This window comes from Lagopus muta, chromosome 5 (assembly GCF_023343835.1).
Source record: "Lagopus muta isolate bLagMut1 chromosome 5, bLagMut1 primary, whole genome shotgun sequence".
Taxonomy (NCBI): Eukaryota; Metazoa; Chordata; class Aves; order Galliformes; family Phasianidae; genus Lagopus; species Lagopus muta.
The window spans coordinates 65457628-65484568 of record NC_064437.1 but is presented as its reverse complement, the minus strand read 5'-3'; the positions used below and the strand labels follow the sequence as shown (position 1 = coordinate 65484568).

General features: G+C 52.8%; 1 protein-coding gene across 2 annotated transcripts in view; it reads right to left on the bottom strand.

The window, feature by feature from the left end:
• Positions 1–19934: 19934 nt before the first annotated feature.
• PWWP2B (PWWP domain containing 2B) overlaps positions 19935–26941 on the bottom strand; it is a 32338-nt gene continuing 25331 nt past the window's right edge. For both annotated transcript variants that reach the window (XR_007376880.1, XM_048944007.1), the window contains one exon: positions 19935–22097. The gene's annotated coding sequence lies outside the window, so the exon portion shown is untranslated. The remainder of the gene's footprint in view (positions 22098–26941) is intronic.

The following is a 26941-nucleotide window of genomic DNA, read 5'->3' as shown; positions in this document are numbered from 1 at the left end:
ACCTCTCACCTGTCCAACAGCAAAAAATAAGCAAATCCCATTTCATATAATAATGAAAAGTAACATTCTTTACTACAAAAGAACTGAATTGAAAGAAGCAGCATCATAAGTTTGTTAAACCAGCATCTCTTGGGGTGGAACCAGGCTGTAAGCCACAGACAAAGCAATCTGTATGGACCTCATCAGTACTTCCCCTTCTTCCCTCTCTCGGGCACAGCACTTAACGCACTGAGGGTTCCTGAACCATCACAGGGCACTGCCTCTGTGCAGACTGTGCTCTGCTGCTGTGCCCCATTCGCTGCACTTGGAAGGAGACAGGTACCAGAGCATCCCACACTGCCTTCAGTACAGCTTGTGTGCAGATCAAATACAGATCAACAGATTGATTTCAAGGTCTCATGCAGCATTCAGTTTCACTGTCAGCTACTTTTCATGAGCACATCGGACAAGCCACACCCAGCACCCAAAAGGTGCCCCTAATATCCCAGCAGCAAACCAGACACAAACATCAGCAGGTGCAAGAGCACAGCCCTAGCTTTTAAAGAGCAACAAGATAAATGCCCAGGAGCTCCAAGACTTGGGTGCCAGCAGCATTTTAACTGGCAGAGGAGTGAAGTTCCACTAGAACTGTGAACTTAAAAATGATAACAATAAAAAATCCAAGACGGATAATGAGATTTTTCTCAGGATCACAGCACAGTTGGGTTGGAAGGGCCCTCGCAGCCCTTCCCTCCCCCCCTCTTTGGCTGGGTGCCCTGACCAGCCCAGGAAGTACAAATCCAGAAGAGACTATTGTCAAAATTAAAGGATAGAGCAAAGCCAGCTGAGGATAATGCAAACTTTCTCTTCTGCACGTCAGGAGAAGGGCATTTCAAGTTTGCATACCCACCCAAGAGCTCCTGCTGTCACTGAGGCACAGGACCCCATGCTTGTGCCCCCAGCACAGCAGCAGAGCGCCCCACGGGACCACCTCCCCACAGCACAGTGCAACACAGGGAGGAGAGAGGTAGCAGGTCGTGGGTCACAGGGCCACCACCAGCACCACACATCCTCCTCCCTGCTGGGCACTGCATGCTGCTCTCTGCCATAGGACACAAAGCTGGGCACAGAGCGGTCCCACTGCACCTCACTCATGCAGGCAGACGGTGATGGAACTCATACTGCTGGCAGCAGCCAGGCAGGGCTGTGCTCAGGAGCTGCCTGGCACCCATGAGCTGCTCCTCTGCTGTGGCTCACCTGCTGCTCTCCAGAACATGGGGAGATGCTGTGGTGCTTCTGGCTCTGACTGCAGTCAGCAGCAGCAGCAGAGCTTTAGGGCAGCAAAATGCTGGCCCTGAACCAGGCACAGTGACTGAACTCCCCAAAGGAGAGTCGTTCTCATCTCATGCAAATGCTCAGACCACATGCTGTAGGACCCAAATACATAATTATAAGAAAAGAATTAAAATGATTACTACAGGAGCACAGTCTCCACATGTAATTTAGGATGAAACAAAGCCATATGATTGTATTTTTCAGAAGGGTTCAGTTGCAAACAAGACCATGCTATTTCTGATGTTTACATGATGAGTAAACCTTAACACAAAACAAGCAATTTCCTCGAGGGTTGTGGTGCAACCGCACCAGATTTTGTTTCTTTTAAAACCTTGTTTCATTTCTTCAAAGAATACGAGCGTGAAAGTGGTAATATGCAGAAATTACCTTCCACACCATGGTCAAAGGGAAAACACTGCTCAAGTCTATGAAATCCCATCAGCACCCCAATGGGTGCTGAAGCCAGGCTGTATGACAGTGTGATCACAGCTCTGCACTGCCATGCATCACACCAGCTAATTACATGCTTCCATCTTTTGTTTTGGAATCTGCTATTCCAATGGTTCAGGTTTCACTCTTCCCCACATCACCACCTACACACATTTTTTCCCTGAGAATGTTTTGTTGTAGTTACCCAATGCTCAGCTAACAAGACAAACCTGGTTTCTCACACAAAGCGCGTTATCTTTCTCTGTGCACTAACAGTAAGAACTGTTACAGCGGAGGTCAGACTTTTTCAAAACTCACTTTGTGAATTTTTTCCCCTGCAGCATCCACTTAAAATCCAGAGTGCCAGCTGCAGCCCTACTGGTGGGCTCACTCACAAGCCATAGAGGAGCCGTACTGCTCCCCTATAGAAGGAGGTGTGAGCCCCTCAGAGCCAAGCCCTGCAGAGGAATGCAGGCAGGCATCAGAGCCCCGTCCCATCCTCAGAGTGCATTCATCTCTCTGAGAGAAACACAGCAATTTCAGAGCAGGGATGATGAAATCTGATTCTGCTACTGGCAGATGATGCATCTCCAGCACTGCAGCTGTGACCACACCGCTCATGAAGCTGCGGTATAAGACCTTAGGAACAGCTTGATGTAGAATATTGCTCCGTGGCCATAGATGGAAAGCTTGAAGAGGTGGTCCAAATCGATCCCAGTTCAGCCACAGCAAAGCAGAGTTAGAAACAGCACATTCATGTTCTGATCTGCTTAAAGCATCAGGTCAACTTCAGGACTGGCTGCAGTCACTTCATGCCCTCCCAGAATGTGCAGTGCAGCGGATGAATTCCAGGACACACGCTTTCTGAGCTTTACATTTGTCATTCTTACTTCTCACAGGTGTAAACCAGACCCAGAAGGAACCCACCCCAATGCCCTGATGGCCCCAGACTGCCACAAGTGAGCCGAGGATGTCAAGCAGGTATTTAAGCACTTCCCACTGTTATTGCTTTCTTTTGACTTCGGTCTCCTTTTTTTCCCCCCAGTTTTATTTTTTAAATAATTGCGGAGCCTGAAGGAAGGAGAAGGACTTTGGGATTTGTTGATCTTGTTTTCATTTTCAACACAGGGCACTCTCACAGTGCCTGTCATCAGTAACAGCACTGCCTTATTTCCCAGTGCATACAAACACTGCCAAAAGCTAACTCAAAAAACGTCATGTTTCAATATTAATCTCCTGCTTGCCAGCTTTCAGTTAAAACTGAACACAGCATAGAAATGACCATGGAGATGTCAGCACACAGCAGTAACACTGACCATCAGCAGTGCCGACCTGACCAGGGAGCAGTGCAGAGGCTCAGGCTGGCAGACACAGACCCTGAGCCCTGCTAATGTCTGCAGGGAGGGTTTTTGGCCACACATTCCTCAAATGCTGCATTAATCTGAGCTGTCAGCAGCCGCTTCTGTGGCATCTACGTGCAGCAGGTCACGTTACAGAACAGCTGCCCATGGCCTGCTCCCAGCTCCTCCAGCAATGCTCACACAGCACTCAGGACCACGCAGCCCTGCTGCTCCTCCCTTAGCACAGCAGCACCCTCACAGCCCCAGCACTGCCCTCCCGTGCTTTAGGTCAGGTAATTTACCAGACTAATGGGAGCTCCCCCACTAACATTTGCACCGGGCCGTTTCCCCAGCGAGACTGCCTGCCTCACCTCATTACAGGGATCATACTGCTTTGTACACAGTTTCTCTAAGAAGATTAGAATAGACACAGTACCAGTGCTAAATATAAAAACACATTAAGCTCCTCATATCGAGTATATCCATCAGGGCTTCCAAATTAAAATTCCCAATATTTAACATACGTCAGCAGCACGACTTCCAAGCTTACTCCCCTTGAACTCCCAGTGAAACGAAGCAGAGGCAGGAGGCAGAGGGGCACTGGAACAACGGACAGACCTGCTGCAGGCCTGCAGAGGCATCCAGTGAGGTTACACAGCCGCAGTCCCGGGGCTCAGCTGAGGTGGCTGCACCACGCATGGGGAGATGCTCTGTCTGCACGTACTCAGGTAAGCAGCTGCTGGGATCAGCCCACAGAGCCAGCCCCGGGCAGCTGCACCTGCACAGTGCAATCCACAACAGCATCCCTCCCACAGCAGTGCTGCAGCTCGGCCAGAGCCTCGCAGGCCTCAGCAGTTCTGCTTTGGAGAGCGCCTTTATGGTGCAGGTGCCACGGCCTCGTGGCCAGAGCCAAGGGTCAGTGCAGCTCTGTTCAGAATGGTCCTGCAGCCTGCTGGGCCTGATTGCAGAGCACAGAAATATTTACATATTAAATAAGTACTGTCAAAGGGTCACTAAACGTAGTAGAACTGGAAGAACCCCAAAGCAGACAGATGAAACATGCAATACACATTGCTCAGTGACAAGCTGCTCCCCACTGTGGAGGAATTGCCATTTCTGGCTGAGTTTGTCATATCTGAATCTGTGCTGCTCCATGACATAACACTGGATGTGCCTGGGAGCGCCTCCATCCCCACCCCATAAGCAGGCAGGAAGGATGAAGGACTCCCAGAGCACTTTGTTGCTCATCAGGATGCTTCCTAGCCCTTGCTTTCTGAACTGCTCTGCTACCTGAAATTCCTCTTCAAGGCCATAATCCAGCCCTGTTTGCAGAGCACCGTGATGATGATTTCAGAATGCAAGAGCCTAAAAAACAAAGCCAGAATGCTGCTCCTGTATTGCTTTAAAAGATAATAACTTGCAAACAGAAGACTTGGCAGAGAGAACATAAAATGGGATTTTTTGTGCACTTTCAGTGCAGCCAGCTTAAATTAGGTAACTATCTATAAATTGTCTGATTAGGCCAACTTCCATCCAATGCAGCCCCAGCCTGAAACACCCCAGTAACCAAGCTTTCTTCAGAGAAGGCCCTTTACATCCTAAGTCCCCATGTAGTAATTTAAAGCTATAATAACTCACTTAATCCTTAAAAATGACTTGATGCTTTCTAGAACATTCTATGTGTTATTCTATGTATTTGTGCAGCACCCCAAGGGCTGACTGCTCTGTGGTGCAGCAGAGCTATTCAGCTTCTTACATCGACTGTCCACCTCCCCTCTGTAGTGCAACATGTGTAGGAGCTCCATGGTGAGAATCCTTCCCTGTGGGCACTGGGCAGCTGCCAGCACTGCGCTGCAGCTCTGGGGACGAGCAGGGGACCTGCAGCCCCTGCAGCCCAAGGGGCCAGATGGGATGGCAATAAGCACAGCCTCCCTCTAGGAACATACAACTTCTGCATGAAGTACTCCCAGAGCTCCCACAGCCAGTCCCAGCTGTGACCATGCTTCTCCTGAGGCCAAGGGAGACCTCTGCGGTGGGTACCTCTGGTAACAGGTTTCAGGAAAAAGCAGGACAGAAGGGCTTTATGCAGAGAGATGAGGGACATAGCATCTCCCTGGGATAGGAGGGGAGATGGATGGCAGTGACACCCCCAGCATCGGGGCTGGGCCCAGCAGCCAGGGCAGGAGGGCAGTGACATCCACCCGAGAGAGATGCTAATGGAGCACAGATGTATTGGGATCGATACTCTGCAGGACATTCCTGCATGGTGATATGAACTAATTAACTCTCCTGAGCTGTCAGAGCCTGCAGCAGTTGTGAGCTGTCCTGCTGCATGCAGCCTCCCACTGCTCATCCCTCAAAACAACACCTCCATAAAACACAGTTAGAACAGCAGCTTAAAGCACCCCAGGTCATGCTGACACACACGTAGGTCACTGCAGTGCTGGAACTGTCCTTTAACAGAGTAAAAACCAGGTAAAAAACAGAACAGCCACCACAACTGTATATGAAACAGAACCACCGGCAACGAGCCCCAGTGCACAGCTGGGGCAGTGCAGTGAGGGAAAGCCATCCCTTGGTACAGGGCTGCTGCAGGAAGCAGACACTGACAGCGGGACCTAGGACAGACAGAAGGACAAAAAGGAGGCTGATGTCTCACTTTGGAAGGGCGCGTTCACCTCTCCAGCAAGGCAGCAGGGCTGCACTCCTGGCAATGCCTGCCTGCTGCTCACAGCTCTGTCCAGCTCATACTAAAAAGCAGATTTTCTCTGAGATGTGAGAATTTAAAGCAGCAGGTTCACAACAGCTGACTTAAATTCGCACATCTGAGATGGACGCAAACAGGGCAGCCGCAGGGAGGCAGCAGCACTGGGACGGGCACAAACAGCGGGAGCTGCGTGCTGGCTCGTGCTGTCTGACGGGTTGCGTTGCACTCATGTTTAATTCCGTACGCCATCCCTCCACATCTCTGCGAGAATACTGAGCAACACACGTGGCGCTTTCACCAGGCTTCCATTCAGGCAGCAAAGTCACAGGACGGGCATCCAAGGAAACCGCTCAGGGACGGCGCAGCAGCACGAGGCTCGCAGCCCGCACAGCACCGCCACGCCTGGCGGAAGCTTCACTTCGCACAGCGCAGAACTGCTCCAAGTGCGGGGCTGCACGCGGCACGAAGCCCAGAGGTGGGCACTGCAACGCGACACAAGGCGATGCCGCTAGGAAGGCCAGTTACTGCAGGACGAGAGCCTCGTGCTGCTGCAGCAGCGCAGGACGCCGAAGTCCCAGCTTTTCTCACAGCCTCCTCCGCGCAGATACAGCTGCGGTCCCGCCGGGATCAAACGAGCGGCGCTGAGAGCAAAGGCACCAGCCGCTCCACGCTGCGCGGCCCGGGACGCCAAGTCAGCCGCTCCGCCTCGCGGGCAGCGCCCCCTGCCGGCCGCTCCGCCGCCTGCGGGAGGTGCGGGCAGCGCGGGAGGACCGCCCCGCTCAGCGCAAAGACGACGCAAAGCGCCCGCGCTCGGCCCGAGCCCCGCGCCCCGCCTGCGATCTCGAGTTCCGCGGGGCGGCGGGACCCCAACTGCGGCCACACGGCGAACTGGAGGCACTGCGACCCACCCCGCGCTGCAGAGGACGGGCCAAGATACAAGGGCAGCCGCTGTGCGCAGCACCAACAGGCAGCCAGCCTTGCGGGGCGCTCAGTGCCGCACAGGGACACAGAGAAGCGGAACAGCAGCGCTGGAGGCTGCAGCACAGCTCCCACAGAGCAGCCTCAAACTTCCCTCACTGGAGGAAGCACTTCAGTCACCACTGCTTTCTTTACAAGCTGTACTTGAAATAGAAAAGGCAAACTCACCTGGAAGCACACCTCCTCTAAGAGCAGAATCCTCCCCCAGCCCTGAGGGCAGCCTGCCTGGGCCTGGCTTTATGGCTGCTGCCCCCGAGTGCCCCGTTATGCTGATGGTGGGCAGCTGTGAGAGGGCTGGGGGCCCCGAGGGGCACTGGGGGCTTCGTGTGACCAAGGCAGGTGCTGAGCAGCCAGCTGCAGTTCGGACATGGGTTGGTCTTTAGTTACACCTGGGCTTAAGTTTTTGTCACGTATTATAAAGCAGGACTTTGCTGCTTTTTGTCTAAGATATTGAACTCTGTTTCTCCTGTAAGCACTGAAGTTCCCTACTGAGGATAAACTCTCTGCTTTTATTGTTTATCTACTCAGAAACAGATCGCCACCTTCAAAAATAGGGCAACCGTTCCATTAGTTCTTAATTGGTTTTATTTTTTTCCTTGCCATTCAAACTAATTAGAGTAAGGTTGAAATGTCTCCCTTGCTCTGCTTAATGAGGATTTGCATTTACGTAACTGGCAGCAACCCCAGGTGCCCGCTCAGGTGCCACACTGCAGCACGGCAGAGGCTCCGTGGTGCTGTTTATCTACATTTCACTGCTTTATTCTGTTTGGGGAAGAAATAGTTCCCTGTAAGGGCAGTTCCAAAGACTGTGTTTGTTCTTAATCCAAAAGCAGCGACCAGTGAAATCAGTGAAAATCTCTCAGCATTTCCTAAGAGAATAAAAGCTGCTGTCAGAGCAGCTGCTTTGCACCATCCACTCTCTCTATGGTTCGCTGCTGGGTTCTGGCTCTGCTTGTTGCCCTGGTTCCCATTGCTGCACATGGGACCTGCCAGATGCCTCAGGCACAGCAATTACAAAACAAAGGAAAAAAATTGATCTAGAAAGTGTTTCCCTTGCAGCGCTCACCAGGTACCATGGGCGTTACTGGGAGCACGCTCTGCACTCTGAGAGAGGCTGAGCACAGCCTGGGCTTTCTCTTCAGTTGCACCGATCCCCATTTATGAAGGCTCACAGTGCTCCTGCTTCCATAGCAGAAGTCCCAGGGCAGCTCTGGCTGGGAGCCACACACAGCCCGGGCAGCAGCCGTGCACCTCACAGCACTGTGCTGTGGCCAGGCCTTGCCCTGAGGATGCCGATGGTGCCTGCGGTTCCCCTGCTGTTCACACTGCGACCTCTCACCCCATGGATCCGCAGAGCGGTTCGGGATTTGGGCACTCGGATCCCACCGGGCTGAGCTGGGCAGCCCCGCAGGAATCGCCCCCATCCAGCTGGGCTTTGCTCCTCCCAGCACAGAACCTTCCTCGGCACAGGAGCCTTTCAAAATAGCATACAGCAGGGAGAAGCTCCTCGTCATACATCACGCAGCGGCTGAACGGATGCGCGGACCACCTGCATTAACCCTGCAGGGAATAAGCATCTGTAATTTTCCTCCTAGGAATCCTGATTTACCTTCACCCCCTGTCTTAGTTCACTGACATCATGGTTACGAGATACATCATTTTTATGGATTACGTCTCACAAGGGCAACATTTTAATGAATAGTAGAATTAAATGTTTGCCAGGGTTTTTTCAAAATAAATGATCAATTACCACTGAGCACATCCATCACGTTTATTAGCTCCCTTCTAGAAGCATTTTTCATAACTTGCAAATTGAAAGGAGGTCAAAGTTGAATTTTATTCCTTCTTCATTTGCTCACAGTAAATACAGTGCTTGCAGGTAAGCTACCAAAACCAGCGGGCATTTCTGTGTTGGGTGTTTTGGAAAAAACTCTGCATGCACACAATAGTGCTTTTTTTTTCTCCCGTAAGTTCATACAAATAAGGATTTCCTTTTCCAAAAAGCCTGGGGAACTGCGCCCTGGTAGATGAGATGTGTCACTTGCTCTCAAGGTCGTTGTGAAACCACCCAATATGCATTTGCTACTAATGATGCCCGAGGAGAAGGTTAGATGGAGGTTTTGTCACGTCACACACACTCTTAGTTCTTTGTCTTATGCAAAATGGAGCCAGAAAGACACATTTCATTCTCCTATTAGCAGAAAATCAGGTTGATATGATGATAGAGGTTACAGCCCGCGGTGGATAGAGCAGTGTGCGATGGGGGGCTGCAGTGAGAGGAGCAGGGCCAGCAGAGCCGTGTGCTGCGTGTGCCAACAGTGCCTTCCAGGAACAGATCCTCTGCAGCAGCCGGGCTGTGGCTCAGGGGGGAATGGTCCAACAGCTCTGCTGGAACCGCGCAGCGCCGGCGTTCCGTTGTTGGCACTTTGCCTGGGAACCTCGTAAAACTCTATTATGGCACCTGAGGAAGGATGAGGGCCTGGAGCCAACTTCTAGAAGACCTTTTCCATTCAGAGTTACATCCCAACATAGAAACATTCCCCAGAGTTTTCTCTGTGCCCTGGCAGTGCCCTGCTCAGGTACCAGCATGTTCTGCCTGGCACCGTGTGCTTCCCGTGTGCTGGGAATGGCATTTCCCCCATGGAAGCACCTGCGTGCTCCCAACCCTTTCCCTGCCTGCATCACAGCCTTTCCCGAATCGCTCTGCTTTTAGTAGTGGAAAATTACAGTTGTGTGGTTTTAGTACCAATCTGCCAAGGGCATGACCTTAAATAGCATTCTGTGAAATATGTTGCAATGTTACTGGAAATGTTAAAGAGAAAAACGTTACCGTGTGAGTCAGTGAAACGCGGTCTGTGGGGCTCAGTCCTGCACCCATGGCCCAGCATGGCTTTGCAGCAGTGATGTGAGCTCCACGGCTGGTTCCTGGTTTGGAAGCCATGGCAGTGTGCAGCAGCATGCAGTGGTGTTTAGCAGTGTAGCAGAGGCACGCAGCAGTGTGCAGCATCATGCTGTAGTGTGCAGCAGTGTATAGCAGTGTGCAGCAACTTGTTGGCTGCCTGTGGCTGCACAGAAGTCACTGGGAAACAGCCATGTGTGGGCTGTGAGAATTCACTGCATGGGATCTGGCTGCACAGGAGTTATTTTACAGCCTCTCCAGCTGCCCTGTGTGCTCCTGTGGCCAAAGAAACAGATTTATTTGCACTTGCCAATAAATGACAGTGGAACCTTACACTGCTATATATATGAAGCTGTATATATATCTCATCACAGCTGTGGAAGCGTTGCCCCAGGAGGCATTACCTGACTCGGGATCAGGTTATCCATGGGCTCTGTGGGTCCCTGTTCCCCAGCAGCATGCAAAGCTCTCTTGGTGTGCGGTGCTTCAGATCCACAGTGCGGCACGGCAGCCCTGAAACCTGCACGCTCTGTTCCTCATGTGAGAAATCTGCACTTCTGCCAACACTGCATCCTGTCTGGAAACAGGGTCATATTTCACAGAAAGAATCTGAAAAATGTAGATCCATGTCTTTTTGAGCACGTGGTGCTGGTAAACACCCGAGTTCTGCAGTCACAGATGAGAAATAACTCAATTGCGAATGGAAAAAATCACTGGGAAGCAGATGTTGGGCTTTGGCACCGTGCTACAGAAGTGCACTGTGAATGCATCCCGACCCCCCAGCTCACAGCCACTGCATGCAGCAACCCTCCCTGCTGCTGGAGGCACACCTTCTGCACCTCCATAGGTGAGCAACAGGTAACAGCATAAGTGAGCAACCTAAAACTGCAGAGGGGGTTGCTGGCAAAACGCTTGAACTCAGGTTCTGTGAGTCCCAAACCCAACGTGATAATGCTGGATAGTTTTATGTGAGGTTGAGCTGTTTCTATGGGGAAAATTTTCATCCTATGCAGAGCTCTCAAAAAAGCTCCAGGCCCTTGAAACATGGGAAAGCAATGATGTACACTGTGACAGATGAGCCAGCATTGATCTCTGCTGCTCTTTCAAATCTGCTGAGCAACGGGAGCACATCTCCTGCCTCCTCCCCCGAGGAGATCGTGTTTCTCACCACTGCTGCTCATTTAGTTTGGCAGAAGCACTGAGGAACATGCTGGCTGCTTCCACCTGTGGGCAGGCTGTTCATGCTCCACAGCCAGCCAGAATCCCAGTGTTCCTGCTACAGTTAACCTGCTATATTGGTCTCTGATGGGCAGTGTTATTTCAACAAATTACAGCTCTGCTTAAGCAGACCTTCCTGGCAGACCTTCCTGAGCAGCGTGGTGCAGCACGCTCATATCATGGACCATTTACAACTTCTGCATTATTTGTGGTACAACAGGGATCCCATTCACCTGTGCCTGCATGGGCTCACAAAGACTCACAATGTGCTGCACAGCGAAGGACGAAAATGCTGCTCCTGCAGAGGAGGTGCTTCCAACATCACTTAACACCAGCTTCCAAAGAAGATGTTCTGGAGGTGTCTGATGTAACGCTGCCAGCTGCAGGGCCACTGGAGAGGGTGGAAATGGACTTTAGTTTACACACAATAAAGAAGAGTTAAATCTGGAAAAAAATGCTCATCCAGGATGGCAGCTGGGTACAGCAGTGCTGCACATGGGGCTGCAGAGCTCCTGAGAACTCAGCAGGGGTCCCTGAGCACACAAAGCTGTCATCAGAGCTGAACACATCCTGCCAGAGTCCCAGCCTCTTAACACAGAATCATATGTAAGCATGTGGCTACGTTTCTCGTTTCCATCTGACATGGGATTTCATCAACACTCTGCAGTTCCGTGTGTCACAGGAATGTAAGATAATGCATTTGCTTCTATGCTTTTAAAATCAAAATCACAGTGAGCAGAAAAGGACTGCTGTGCCATTCAGGTGGAGGAATGGACTCATGCAGTGGGTGAACCTCCTTCCCAGCAGCAATCCCAGCAGCACAAGCAGCCATGGATTTAAAGCTCACTGCTCTGCTGTCAAAGTTCTGAAGTACATTTCTGTTTCCCCAAAGCCTATTGGACACCTACTGGAACCCGAGCTGTGGTGTGTGAGCGGAGCAGGGGCTGTACAGCATGAGGTGCCTGTCCTCAGGCACACAGTGTGATCTGCCTTTAGGCTGCAGGTGGGTTTCTGGACAGAGCTATAATTAGCAGGCTCCCAGCCTCTCATCCTCCTGCAGAAGCCCATTTTTAATTCTCCGTGCTGCCCTGAGGCGGCCAGACTCACGCATGGAGAGGAAAACAAGGAAGTCCCCTGAGAGGTGTGCTGCTGCGCCTGCTTCACAGAGCTGAGCAAATACTGGTGGTTGAAGACAAGGCGGCACGAAGTATGGCTTTGCCTCTGGTTCCAGAAACTGCTCTGGACTGCCTGCAGCCTCCAGAAGCTTCGGTGGAGTTTTGCACGGCAAACGCACTGAGCAGCAGGCAGAGCTGCAGCCACCGCTTCCCGTGTCAACATTTTACTGACGCTGCTCACTGCCACTCCGTGCTTTGGGGAAAGCAGTGGGAGCAGAGCAGAGGTCGGCAGCCCCTGCATCCCCACACGGTGCTTGGGTCTGGAGCACTTCATGCCCTGTGTGTGTATGGAGACTTCATTAGTCTTCAGCACGACGTGCCAATAGTGATTACAGTTATTAAAACCTGCTGAGCGATGAACGTGCTATTGCTGCCGACGGATCTCCTCAGGCCAACCTTTCCTCCACAACATGGAGTGCTGCCACTTCTGCAGGGCCGCCCTGCGCTGGGGGAAGTGCTGGCAGAGCGGCTGGTACCACTTGGGATGCTGCCAGAGCCCAAAGCTCACCTTCTGCCCCTCGCTGAAAACAGCTCCTGGGTATTTAGGCAGAAGGACATTTGCTGCCCTCAGCATTCTCGAGCTGACTGCAGGGGAGGAAAGCAGCGTTCTGCTGCTGTGCCCCAGCATCACATCGGCTCGCTGCGTGTCTGGCGGCACACACCAGCTGCACAGAGCTCCTCACACCGAGAGGCAGCTGGTGTCTGAGCAGCCCACAGGAAACATATCACCAGCAGCTGGAGATGGAGGTATCCAAACAGGCAGCAAAGGCTGGGAGCTTTGCTTTCTGAAGGGCTTCAGGCATTGCAACACTGTGACAGCAATGAACCGATGCGCAGTTCCCCAACCTGCAGGAGCCTGCATGTGCTGGAGTGGGGATGGGCAAAGCGCAGGCCCCGTCCTGAAATGCAGAGTATCATTTAAAGCTGTGCTCATTCTTCCTCTTAAAGAGGCAGCAGCAGTCCGGGTAAATGTCTGGGGTACTGAGGATGGTGCAGTGGTTTTTGTGAGCTCTGTAAACACACAGAGCAAAAGAAAAGAAAGTGAATTTTTCCTCATTTTCCTTGCGTCACAGCAGCTTGATCTCACCTCCTTCTGAGTACATACGTTGATGTTCAAACTCCAGAAATAAAATGTTTTGTCTTGCTTTACAGCAGCGTGCTCCATTCTATCAGCCATTTCCTCACTTTGCAAACTCTCTTTGTACTCTCAGCAGTGTTCCTTCAGCTCTCAGCGATGTCACGCTGAAGCCATGCTGCCATCCCAGCCGGCACACGCACATCTCAGACCGCCCACCTGGTCATGCACTGCAGGCCCAATGAAACCCTGCACTTCCGGGCTGAATTTTGCCACCACTCTGCAATTACACTCAGCTCAGCTCAGCAATTACAACCTGTGTATAACGGGGCAAACTTGCCAGCATCCCCACCCCCTGCAGCCCCAGCCCTGGCTGCAGGCCCAGCACCCCGCATGGCCCCGTGGCTGTGGAAGCCCAGCTGGCCTGGCAGTGCCTGCAAAGGTCAGGGAGTGCCTGTCCAAACAGCACGTCTTTCCTTTGTGTACACATCGCTCTGCGCTTTTCAAAGATCTTCGGTATTTGTCCCGGATCATTAAAACGCAGCACAGTGAGCCGTGTTTGCACTCACCCAGCGCAGTGCATCACTGCAGTGCTTTGTGCCACCGAGCTGCTCCTCCCGGGAGTCCCTGCGCGATTCTTCCATGCAACGCAGACGTTTGCACGTGAGCGTTGCCAGAGGGAGGGACGATCGCTTTTTGAAAACACGCATCACCTCAATTTAAGTTCGTCTTTCTGGCAGGTTTCTCACCGAAGAACAGTCAGTCCCAATTCCTCTAGAGAGCCACAGGTCGGTAACCGCCAGACCGCCGGCCAGAGAGCATCTTGGAGCCAACAGGTGCGCGAGCCGCCGCACCTCAGCAGCGCTGAGTCACGCACCCGCGCGCCCGCGGCTCTGCGGAGCAATCGCTCACCTCCGCCACACGGCGCGGCTCCGCCGGCAGAGGGCGCTGCGCGGCGCGCGGCTCCTGATCGCCAGCAGGGGGCGCCCGAGAGCGGGGCGGCGTGCGGAGCTCCGCTGCTGCCCGCGCGCTGCCGCGTGCTGCGGCGTGATGGGCGCTGCTCGTGGTGTGTGTGTGCTGCTTCTGGTGTGTGTGTGTGTGCTGCTTCTGGTGTGTGTGTGTGTGCTGCTTCTGGTGTGTGTGTGTGTGCTGCTTCTGGTGTGTGTGTGCTGCTCGGTGTGTGTGTGTGTGTGCTGCTCCTGATGTGTGTGTGTGCTGCTCCTGATGTGTGTGTGTGTGCTGCTTCTGGTGTGTGTGTGCTGCTTCTGGTGTGTGTGTGCTGCTCGGTGTGTGTGTGCTGCTCGATGTGTGTGTGTGCTGCTTGGTGTGTGTGTGCTGCTCGATGTGTGTGTGTGTGTGTGTGGTGCTCGTGGTGTGTGTGTGCTGCTTCTGGTGTGTGTGTGCTGCTCGGTGTGTGTGTGTGGTGCTCGTGGTGTGTGTGTGCTGCTTCTGGTGTGTGTGTGCTGCTCGTGGTGTGTGTGTGCTGCTTCTGGTGTGTGTGTGCTGCTCGTGGTGTGTGTGTGCTTTTTCTGGTGTGTGTGTGCGCGCTGCTCGTGGTGTGTGTGCTGCTCGTGGTGTGTGTGTGTGCTGCTCCTGATGTGTGTGTGTGTGCTGCTCGTGGTGTGTGTGTGCTGCTCGGTGTGTGTGTGTGCTGGTCCCATCGCTGACTTGGAACGATGCTGAGTTATAATCCCAGAGCACAGACACAGCTAAAATGCCGTGAGTTTTTAACTGGTGCTTTTCCTCGGAATCCATCCCAATTACCAGCTGCAGAACAGCAGCTGCAGCTCTGATCTTGATCGTGTTTAATGCCCAGGAACAGCCATGAAAAATTTCAGTTTATTTTGAAAAAGCTCCACTAAATTCCTGTTGCTGCCCCGGTCTGGGGTTACCTGGTTCTCAGTGCTCTCTTCTGCTCTCATTCTGCAGCTGCAACTTAATGGTTTAATATCCACAGCAAGCAGTTTTCTTGGAAATTAGCAGCATGAAATCTAGATTAAACAAGATCGCTTACATTTGAGCTCCTCACCTTCCTAGTGTGTTTTTAGAGCAGGAAATGTTATGGCTTGGAATCTCTTAAAAAAGGATTTATAGCAGTCAATGATTAGCACATCAGTGCAGCAGGTTGCAGCAAAATTGACTCGGGCTTTGTCTGCCTGGCTGCGATTCACCCATGTGCACACAGCAGCAAAAAGTTCAGGCTCAAAGGGAACAACACAGTGTGGGATCTGGGGGGCACTGGGTGAGGAGAGGCTGAGGCTGCGGGCAGCTGGCCTGGTGGCCTCATCTGACCTGGGGCTGGGGCTGCCCACATCCCTGCGACTTGCCGTGCTCATCCTGGAGGTGTCTGCTGTTGGCAGCTCCCACAGCACCAGGGCCGGTCAGTGGGCCCAGCTCATGGCTGCAGTGGGGCTGCTGGGACTGAAAAAGGTGGGAATGCATTTCACGACAGTCACAGCTTATATATCGAGCATCCTACAGTGCCAAAACGCAGAGGCAGCACATTCTGGCGTGGGCTTTCATCCCGAGGGCTGGCCGTGCAGGACAAATGCTGCAGGGAGTTCAGCGAAGTGAATTCCTCCTCTGCAGATCTTCCCACCAGTGATGAAATCCTCTACCAACCATTCTCTGTCCTTCACCACACCTACATGATTTCTGATCTCTTAAAAAGAAATACTAAAAGAAAATGTAGCGAAGCAGGGTTCCTTGCACCACTTTGAAAACACAGCCAGCAGCCTGGTGTCATTCCCTGATTCTCTTCACAGAATTCAGCAGGAGAAAAGAGCCCTTATTTACGCACAGCCGTCTGCTGATTTTTTCTCCAAAGCACCCCCAAGTCCTCATGAGAGCTGCCCTGCGAGGGTCCTCACCCTCAGGCAGCTGCAGTTTGCCACAGGGAGAGCTGGAGTTAGGTGCTGGTAGCACCAGCCCGCGCTTTAGGAAGGCACCCCTGAAATGCCGGATATCTTTTATCCGGTGATGGTTGCTGTTGGTAAGGGGAGCTGACACCTGGCGTCTGTGAGCTGCAATGTGAGCGGGCTGTTTGCTCCCAGGAGCTGCACGGGGGCACTCAGCCACTCGCTGGGAAACAGGCCAGAATCCTCCCATCCAGGGCCTTCCAGTTTGTCAGCACATTCAGATCTGTTTTCTAGCAGGAAAGATGCACAGACAGCAGCACTTCAGCCCTAGCACTGCTGCAGTAAGCATTTATTGCAGTGCAGCGAGCAGTGCAGCAGCAAGTGCTGGGGAGCTGAGGGGTGTGCAGCACCCTGACCCCTCACAGGGATGGCAGTGCTGTACGTGCTGGGCAGGCGACAGCTGCCTGTTTCCTGTGCTCCTGGCACTGCTCAGCGCAGCTTCGTGGTAGGCAGCACACACAGCCTCACAGCAGGGCTCCTTAACACTCAGCCCCTGCCCTGCTCACGTCCCAGGGCCATTAACAGAGCGGAACAGGCAGGGTCTGGTCAGAAGGCTCAGTTCTGTCAATGAATCCACCCACTGCAACACTGTCTGAGACCTGAAGGAGATGAGGACGAGGAGCTCTGGAGCTGTGCTCACCCACCCCAGCGGATGTTGGTGACCCTGCATCGCCGTGTCATGCTGTGAGGCGGCACGATGCCCAGGACGCAGCTTTGCAGATCGGTTACTGCTTCCTCAGTGTCCTGCACCCAGGGAGCCACATCGCCCACCTGGCCTCTGTGTGCAGAGCCTTGTGCTGTGCCAGCCTCCAACGCAGCAAGGCCGTTCTCTGACATTCTCCAAGGGCTTTAGTTCTGCAGAGCGGGGAAAGCCAACACAGAAAAGGTATGCAGAGGGATTCCTTTGTACTGAAGAGGAACTGACACTGAGCAGTGATACTATGAACCATGACAAATGCATTGCTGGGGCTCAAAAAACATATTTAGATAAATTCAGTCTTTCAGTGGAAAAAAAAAAAAAAAAAGCTACAGAAACTACAGAAACATGAAGTAGGTGTAGAGAATTAGAGCAGGTGGGTTCACCAGGCAAATGTCCAGCATTGCAAAGCCAGTGCCCACTGTCCACAGTGCAGCCCAGCCGCCTCGATGCCCATTGCAGCAATCACGGTAACAGCACAGCCAGCCTGGGCACACTGAGCTGTGCTGATGGAGGACAGGGCAGGGGCTGCAAGGCCATGGTTTGGCAGGGCACTGCCTGCTGTGCCTGGGTGATGTGGCTGCTGGCAGTGCCTGGCAGCAGCCTCCTGTGACACGGGCATTGCTGGGTTGGGTCAGGCACAGCTGCGGTAGGCACGGGCTGTGATGGGATCCTGCAGCACCACTGGGATGGAATGAAACTGGCCCTGGCCTTGGGCAAGGGGGTGTGGGAGCAGGGAAGGGCACATGGGCTGGGCAGGGATGCTGGGGCTTATCTGTGTCACGGTGGTTCCTCTTTCTCTCCTCCTCCTTCTCCTCTTTCTCTCCTCCTCCTTCTCCTCACACTGGAATACAGCTGCCCCAGCCCTCAGCAGAGCAGTGCCTCACCTGGAAGGGAAAAGTCTGCACTGAAACACCGCACCTGGGCCATGGCACAACTGGGCATCCCAGTTTAAGGGCCCAGTTTGGGGCCTGCTTTGCAGGAGGGTTGGACTCAATGATCTCTGGAGGTCCCTTCCAGCCCCTACAATTCTGTGATTCTGTGATCTGCAGCCAAGGGCTGAGCAGCAAGGGATACTTCCCAGCCAGAAGCTGTGCAGCCAGGGGCACCTCAGCACTGCAGCAGCTGCAGCCCAGCACTGACACTGCATCAGCTCCTGACTGAGCCATCAGAAGTCAAAAAGGCCATACAAGAGTTAAGGCTCAACAAAGCTACCATAAATATTATGCAGCTGTTTATTATGGTGACATTTCCACAAGGAAATCCTCCTGTCTGCACAGCATAGGAAGCAGTCCCCTGGAATAAGCACACCCAGCAGACAGACAAAGACCACTTGGCAGCAGAACGGCTGCATGCTGGCGTGGGTCACCTCCGTGCTGCAGTGGCTGCAGGGGACACCTGCACAGCCCAGAGCTGCTGAGCTGCAGATGCAATGCAGCTGTCTGCCAAGTGCTGCAGGCCATTATGAACTCACTTTTACAGGGACTTTATCACAGAGTGTACCACTCATCCCTCAGGGGAGGGATCCCCAGCTCAGGCTCAGTGGGCAGCTACTGACCCAAAACAGGAAGAGGCACAGTTGTTATTATCATTTTAACTAATGCAACTGCAGATGCCATTCCTTACCTTTTTCTAAAATGCTGAGGTGAGCTCAGTCCACATAAAATGCAATCCCTGTTTTCCCATTGCATTGCTGACTTTAATAACCTTGCTAATATTCTAGGGATCAAGTTCCTCTTGCAGTGTTGGCTCAGCAGCACAGCCCTGAGCAGAGCCAATCAGTGTGCTCTGCACATTAGCCAAGCCACAAATGAACTCCTCTTCTTGAGTCCCGACAGCAGGAGCCACGCAGAGAGGGCACATGGCAGTGGGTACAGACGGCACCAGCAAAAGTTGCTTCTTGCCACCAGGAGGAAATATTTCCCAGTGAGAGCCACCTCCACTGTACAGCCTCCCCTGGGTGCAGGTCTCCAGTGCCAGAGGATTTCAGGGCGCGAAGGACTGGGGGAGCCTTGGCAGGTCTTCCCATGATGGCTGGGATGGTGGGCTCCCCTCCACCAGGGCTGTGCTGCAGATCTACAGGTCAGCCTGTAGTGCAGTCCCATGTACGTTCTGAAATGCTTCAGAAGAAAGAAAAGAAAGAAAATACCTCTCCTTGTGCTGAGATATAGGGCATGCAGGGTGCCCATGGCTCAGCCCCCTTGCCTGCCTGCTTCTGCTCTGTGCCTGCTCCTGCCCTGAAGAGTTGACGGTATTTTCTTCACTGGTGCATGGTGAGCTGCCTTGGACATCAACGTAGCAAGGAAAGAGTTAATGCAGAGAGACAATGGAATTTGCTGTGGGAAATGTTATTAATTTGGCATTTGATTTATGCAGAGTCAGGTGAGAAGCTGGGGCACTGAGCAGCTTCACAGGGCCTGAGCTCAAAAACCAGCTCAGGAGCCATCCTGATACTCTGAAGTGTCAAATTCAAACACTGATTTTAAATCTTCTGTTTCAAAATACCATTTCAGAAGCACAATTTAGGGAAAGCTGCCCCCTGCAGCGGAAATAATTTCAGGGAGAAATGGTGCTACTGACTACAGTGGTGACCACACAGGAGCTGAACAGGAGGTAACAAACTACATTGTGTGCTGTCTGCGTCTGGAGAGCAGCAGCCCCACAACTCTCCACCACATCCTGTGTGCGAAAAGCACCGCAGGGAACGGGTGGTGCTGCCAGAGTGAACGCCATCCGAAACGCAGTGAAAGCACTGCTGGACTCTGGCTAATCAACTCCTCTTGGAAACTTGATTTGTATTGATTGGAAACATCCAATGATGGAGATTAATACCAGGCAATGACTACACACTGTGCAGCACTTGTTTGCAGACAGTGGCTTTTCACTTACAAGGCGTTATATTGCCAATTCCCAAAGGGTAAAAAATAAAGTGTTCTGATACCCGGGCAATTCCAGAACATTCTGGACAAAGTGCTGTAGCAGATGATCTGCAGCCTCCCTCTAGAGGTGCCATATGATGTCACACTCAGTGCCAGCTACGCCCCGTGTCACATCCCCACACCCCCTTGTGTCAGCTGTGCACGGCTCTATCCTCCCCCAAGCATCCCCATCAGCTCCCAGGACCTGCTGTCTGGTTGCTCCCCTCTCCCCTGCTCCCAGCTCCCTCCCACCCTCTGGGCTCACACGGCAAGGCACGGCGGCCCTCAAGTAAGCTTTCATACCACTTTATGAAATACCCAGAGACAGAACTTAAAGCCTCCCCCAGACACGCTTACCTTGCTGCCTTTCACCAAGCAGCACTCCATGTATTTGATGGTTCTCTTCTCAGAAACTCTATTTGCTTTCTTTAGACTCAAATAAGAAGGAACAAGAAAACTGGAGTGCAGTGTGATAGCTGTTCCTTTTTCCTGACTCAGTGTGGATGGGGGAAGCTTTCCACTGCATAGGCTGGGAGTTCAGTCTGTCCATCTAGAGGCCGAATGCAGCCCTGCACAGTGATACGCCTTCTTCCTTTGGCCCAGACCCCACTCACCTGTCGCTGGCTCAGGATCTCGACTTTGGGTGGCACAAAGTTCTGATCTCTGCAAACACCTGGGCAGCACGTAAGTCCTACGGGGAGGAGAGGCAGGGTGGGCTTCTCTTTGTTGGTGTTTCACATTTTGGAGCTATCCTCACAGGTTTGGTTATACGAAGAATGATGGTTGCCTCTCTAACAACAGACTGTGAAGCAGTTACTGATTTACGAGGAAGCTTTGCAGGGTGAGCAGCCCTACAGCAGCCAGGCAACACCTGCAGTGGGACGAGCAGCTCCTGCACTGTGCTGCTGCTGTGCACAGAGGGGACGCGGTGCAGTGCTGCTGGACACGGGGATGTGTGCGTTGTGCTCTGCTGCATCTTGCCACGTGTGTCAGTGCACAAGCAGAACATGAAGCTTCCTTGCTTTTTTTTCCTGCTATTGGTCAGAAGCCACCATTGCAGTCTGTGCACATACAAAGAGAAGCAGACGGGAATCAAAGCTCTTATGATATATGACTGCAGTACTAATAAGGAGATTGCCACAGTCAGACACACACAGGATATAGCCCTCTGAACACCGTGCTGCAGGGCTGTGTGGGCTCCATGTGGGATACCCAGAGACCTCAAGCACACCTCTCCTGGCAAGAGCCTCTGATTACACATAGCTGCCATCGATGAAAAGAAATGCTGCACCTGTGGCTATTTGCATTCTGTTCCACTGTTTCACTGCACTCTTCACCAAAAAAATTACCATTATTTTAATTTCAAACACAATCTATACAAAGTATCTGTCCGTACACACCAAGGTACCTTGCTTCCAGCTAACCACTCATAAATATTCATTAGAGAATTATGGAGCTATTAATGAGGGTAACTGCTGAGGAGCATTCATTAGCTGTCTTCCACAAGAAATGAAATTTGCATTTTTCAGTGTGGAAATCAGCTTTGTGAAACAGCACCTTGAATGGCAACAAAACTCCTCGTAAGGCAGTGAGCACACAGCCATTGTCAGGGTGCTGTGCGCTGTGCAGCTGAGGCACTTTATGGAGATGACAAAAAATGCTTTTCGTAAACATTAACTGGAATCACAGAATCCTTCAGGTTGGAAAAGACCTCTGAGATCAGCTCTGTGCCACACTGGCTGTCCCTGTGCATTTCCCAGTCTGAGCACAGGGACTCGCTTCTGCCAAACTCACGGTGGCATGGAGACGCCTCTGTCAGTAACTGTGATTCATCCTGAGTCGCACACTGAGGTCACTGCCTTCACGTTTCCTCTGATTAATTTCCCAGCAGGACACATCGCAGCGCTGTGTGGGACGAGCTCATGTTTCCATGGCACAAGTGACCACAGTCCCACAGGAGGGACCTCTGGGTCCCATACGGCCAGGCCAGAGTGCCTGCAGCGACAGCGGGTGGGGAATGGAGCTCCCATGGAGCTGGTGATTGTCCTACAGCTGCAGCTAATGGAAACGCACAGGAAAATCCCAGGGGAGTGCATATTGGGTAGAGCAATTATTCCTCAGCCTGAAAGGCAAGACAGGAATCACATTCCCTAATGCCTCTCCTAAAGCAATAACTAATAGTTGCTCCTTGGCACTTGTATGGTACAATAATGGCATCGGAGAATGGGGAATGCAGGGCAGCCTGAGGTTCCCCTCAATGGTGATCATTTGTAACAGAAGAGCTTTTACCCAAGAAATGAGAAGTTTCTGGATTTCAGGTGGGATTCACAGCCACAGCCCAGGTCAGTGGGCTACAAAGGCATCTACAAAGCCGACCTGCTTGTCTCTGCCTGGGCTCCACCTGTCTCCAGCAGAGAGCTCCTGGGGACCTGTAACAGGAGACAGAATGTCAGAAACCAGCACAGGAGGTGGAGCCTTTTCCTCAGGGCTGCTGGGTGCTGCAGAGCAGTGCCAGGCTGCAGGAGGCTGCAGAGAGCTGAGCTCCCATTCTGCTGCTCCCACATTGGCCCTGGGTTACTCCTCCAAAAGAATGGTGATGCATTGGCACAGCTGCCCAGGGGCGGGGAGTCCCCGTCCATGGAGGAGTTCAGACCCGCAGGGATGTGGCACTGACTCAGCACTGAATTCGCTCTTTATAACCCAGTGCTGAGCAGGGGTCATGCAAATAAGGAGATACAGGCATTCCTCCTTCCCATAGGTGAATCAACATCCATCCATCCATACGTGATGAATCGGAATTGCATTTTGCTTTGCTCAGATGTCTTGGAGGTGAGTTTGAAGCCGCCTGTGCCAGGGGTGAGCCCCAGGTGGAAAGCCCAGCCCAAAGCCTTGGGACAAGAGCCGGCATGCAAACAGGATGCTGAGGGCTTATCCTAAATGCATGGAATTACAAAACACTTTCTGACTTTCATGAGTGATTCATGGTTTTTACTATTTTGGGCAGATCTTTTTGAAGTCATCAGCATGGTTCCGCAATAGATTCCACTCCCCAAACCTTTGCCAGATGTTGAAACACCAAACACATGGATCTCCTTTGCTTCCTCTCTCCCTGAACACGATGTTAACTTCTCTGGTTTCGGATGGTGGAAGCACTCAGCAATTGGGAAAAGCACCCGATCAGCTCGCTGCTGGCAGCTGCGCTGTGGGATGCTGGTGGTGCTCTGCTGCCTGCAGGCACAGCACACTGCTGGGTGCGGGTGCTTCCTGCAGGCACTGCAGCAGCCCGGCCTGAGCACTGCGTTCAGCATCACCACAAAGCACAGCCCTCGTGGCTGACGTCGGATTAAATCAGAGACAAGGTAACAGATTTAGCTGGATCTAATGTAAAGTTTTAGCACTGTGTGGATGAAAAATGCTGGAACTGGACAGTAAACTTTTCCCAGCCATGTGGCACTGAGGCCTCCCACCAGGAGTGCTGTGGGATGTGCGGGAGGAGCCAGCGCTGGTCCCAGATGTGTCCCTGTGTTGCCGCTGTCCTGATGTTCTCATTGGGAGCACGGTTCAATTGCAGTGTTCATAATGGAGTACCGCTCCACTGGGCCACACCAACACGCAGTTCCTGCCACGAGCTCCCAGCAGCAGTCCATGGCACAGCCTCCTTAGCTGCTGTCCGCACTCACACCGCCACCGGGCAGCATTTGGGCCACAGGCAGCGCAGGGTGGCCAGCAACACAGGGCTTGTGGTGCTACCAAACCACACCAGTGTCCATAGGAGAGCAGGCACAGCACGCACAGATGCGTTTGCATAATAGGAGGAAGGAGAACATCTCCATTATTAAGGAGGAATGTTTCCCGGCACAGCCTTCCTGCAGCTCAGCAACCCCTGGTGCAGCAGGCAGGCATCACCGGTGCTTCGCAGCCGCACACCTCCCGAGTGGGAGCGGCTTCCCGTCAGGCTGGTTTCAGGCCGGTTTCAGGCTCTCCCCACTTTCCATCACCCCACCCTGACGCACTGCTGCTGCAGTTGATAGCACTGCACATGCTCTAACCAGGGCTGCTCCTCGGCTGTGCAAGGGAGTGTCGGGGAATTCCCCGCGTGATTCAGGTGTGACCTCCACACTCAGCTCCAGGTTGTGCCGCCCGGAGCTGAGATTTTCCATTTCCCCTCTGTGCGGTGTAGCACCTCGACCCCTCCTGGCAGCACGGTGTGCTCTCCACTGCCCCAGCCGGGAACACAGAGCACACCGGTGTGAGAGCAGCAAGCACCCTAGTGTTCCTGCCCAGGGAAGCAGAAAACATGGAAGAGAAACCTTGAAAGCCACAACACCCACATACTACAGCCCTGGGGCTCTGCTGGAAGGGACTCTGCATCTCTTTGACATCTCATGCATGAGAGGAGTGAAACAAAGCTCTAAATATTGCAGCACAGAGTGCAGAAATGAGGGCTGACCCTGCACACTCTGCACTCAGTAGTGCAGCATGCCCTGCAGCTGGCAGCCTAGAGACTGCAGCTCAGCACTGCACTGCTGAAGGGCACAGGCTTGGCATGCACCCCAAGCTCTGCTCTCCTCAGGTGCCGGGATCACACTGCTCCATCTCCACACACACAGCACTGGCAGCACACTGCTCCATCCCCACACACAGCACTGGCAGCACACTGCTCCATCCCCACACACAGCACTGGCAGCACACTGCTCCATCCCCATGCACAGCACTGGCAGCACACTGCTCCATCCCCACGCAGTGAAGGTCCTGCTGCTGCCAGGCACTGCGCAGTGTGCACTGACCACATGGGCCCTGGGAACGGGGTTCATTTTTTCATGGTTCTCCTCCCGCTGCAGTCTCCCCTGGTTCAGCCTGTTACTGCACTGCTCTGACGCTAGCAATAGGCACAGAAATCGTTGGTTACACAAACGCAGCCCCCGACACGGCAACAGTGGGGGAACACGGCACAAAGGGAACTGCTTATAGCAGAGGTAACGAGGTAAAGGCTTCTGCTGTGCAAATGGGAGTTGAAAACAAAAACAGAGCTCTGGCAGAGGCCTGCCGTGCTGTCCTCACCCGGGCTGGGAGCTCCATGCACGGAGCAGGGCCAGCACCGTGGTACCAGCAGCAATGGGAATGCTGCGGTCACAGTGGGCAGCGCGGTGCCTGGAAACCCCGCCGGTGGTGCAGCTGACACGAGGTAAGCCTGCTGCGTTCCCATTCTCTGGGTCTGTTTGAAGCTGGCATGAATCAAGTCAGAGGGTTAATCCCCACCTCGCAGACACGGTGAACAATGCCATGCTAATGCTTTCCTGTGGATTTGCTAATTCGACTTTTCTTTTCTGGAGACATCAAAGCAGGATCCTGCAGAAGAGAACTTCCTCATCAGCACAGAGAAAAAGGAAATCACTCATTTAGTGGAAAGGATGCAGACATACCAAAGGGAAACATTTCCATTTTCTTTTTATAGCTCTGAAAAAGAACTTAAAAGGGTGCATTCCCTACAGTCTGTGTTCATCGCAGAGAAATGGAACTTCGGGCCCTTCCGCACAGCTGCCCTGTTCTCTGGCCCTATCAATAAGAACGCTGATAAAATGAATGGAACATCATTTTGTCATTCACAGCGTTGTACCGTGTCGTTTAAAAAGAGAGGAAGGGAGCCAGGAGGAAACAAAGGACATGCGGAGAGCCCAACACAAATGTCGGAGGAGATTTCCTGAGCACCCAGCCAGCTCTGCGTGTCCTGTGACCCATCCCAGAGAACTGCGGGGTGCCCCAGCAGGGCACACTGCTCCAGCACAGGCACTCTGCAGAACTTCTCTCCAGAGGAAGCCTCGAGTTAATTACATTAACGGCAAACAGTGCGCACACAATAGCTCTGCATACAGATCTGCCCTGCTCCCACCTGCTGCTGGCTGCGGGCACAGCGTTCATGCTCTGCTGCCGGCCCTTGCAAGGCACCCAACAGGTTCTGCTGAGCACACTGCGGGGCTGCCAGGAGGCTGCAGACACTTCAACTCCAAAGTCAGCACCAAGTAAAGCTCTCATCGCAGCTGCAGGCAAGACAAAAAGCTCACAGGCCGACCCAAGGATGGGAGGAGCGAGGCCGAGCAATTCCTTCACTACATCTGCAAAGGGGCAGTGAGCGAGGGAGCCAGGGCTGCATGGGGCTTCTTGCTGCCCTGCTGGTGGTGCAGAGCAGTGAAACCATCAGACGTGGTTCCATTTCCTGGAGCTAAGAACAAGCCTGTTGTCCATGGGGTTTGCTGTAGCTTTTCCTACCCTCGGCTTTTATCCAACACAGTTTAAAGGTTACAGCCTGTGGAACCGCCGGGCAGCTCGGAGACGTTCCTGAGCCTCGGTAGCACAAGGCTTTGTGGGCTGCCAGCAGCTGGGAGCGCCCACCGACGGACAGGGGCTCCCTGGGAGCAGCAGTGCCCCCAGCACAGCACTGGGCCCTGCACAGGGGCTCCCTGGCCTTTGCTTCCCTGGGCCCCACGGCCAGCACACGGTCAGCTGCACTGCCACAGCCTGGTGAGGAGCCCTGCGTGGCCCCGCAGGGACAGCTCACGTTTTATGGCACATCTGTTGATGATGGCTGCCTGTCACCTCACAGGGAAGCGCTGAGCACCTACATGGAGCTGGCGGAGCCACACGGCTGCGGCTGCACATGGCCACAGACTGATGGGCCACGGGTTTCCTCCTATCCCAGCCAAGCTGTTTGTTTAAATCTTCTGCAGAAGTGAATTCCAGAGAGATACAATGCACTAGGGAAAGAACATGTATTGGCTCCAAATGTACTGACCTTCCAATTCGCACTTGGCTACTCGAAAAGTACTGTTGCTAATTATAATTATTACTGCATCAAAGGAAGAGTGCTCAGTTTTAACCATTAGATTTAACTAAGAAGAGTAACTCAAAGCCTCGAAAAGTTGCGTGGAATTCCATTGTGAGCCTTTCAAAAATTACCAGAAAAATCAGCCTAAGAACGTGTCATCCCACCTGAGCGTGCTCTGATCTTTTAGCTCAGTTGATGTCTTCTTGGAAATCAATGGATCTCTGACAAAAAATATCGTGTGCCACACATGTAGTTATATTCTCATCGTGCAATGCAGAAATATGAATAAAAATATCTATCTAAGTGGAAAACTCTAATTGCAAATCAGCGTGCTTTAAGCACGGTATACACCTGGAAAGTGCCTTGTAAAAAGCCAGCTCTGCAGTTCCCCCCCAGGCCATCAGTGCTCTCTGTACGTGTCACAAATGTGCAATGTGCAGAAATCTGTTG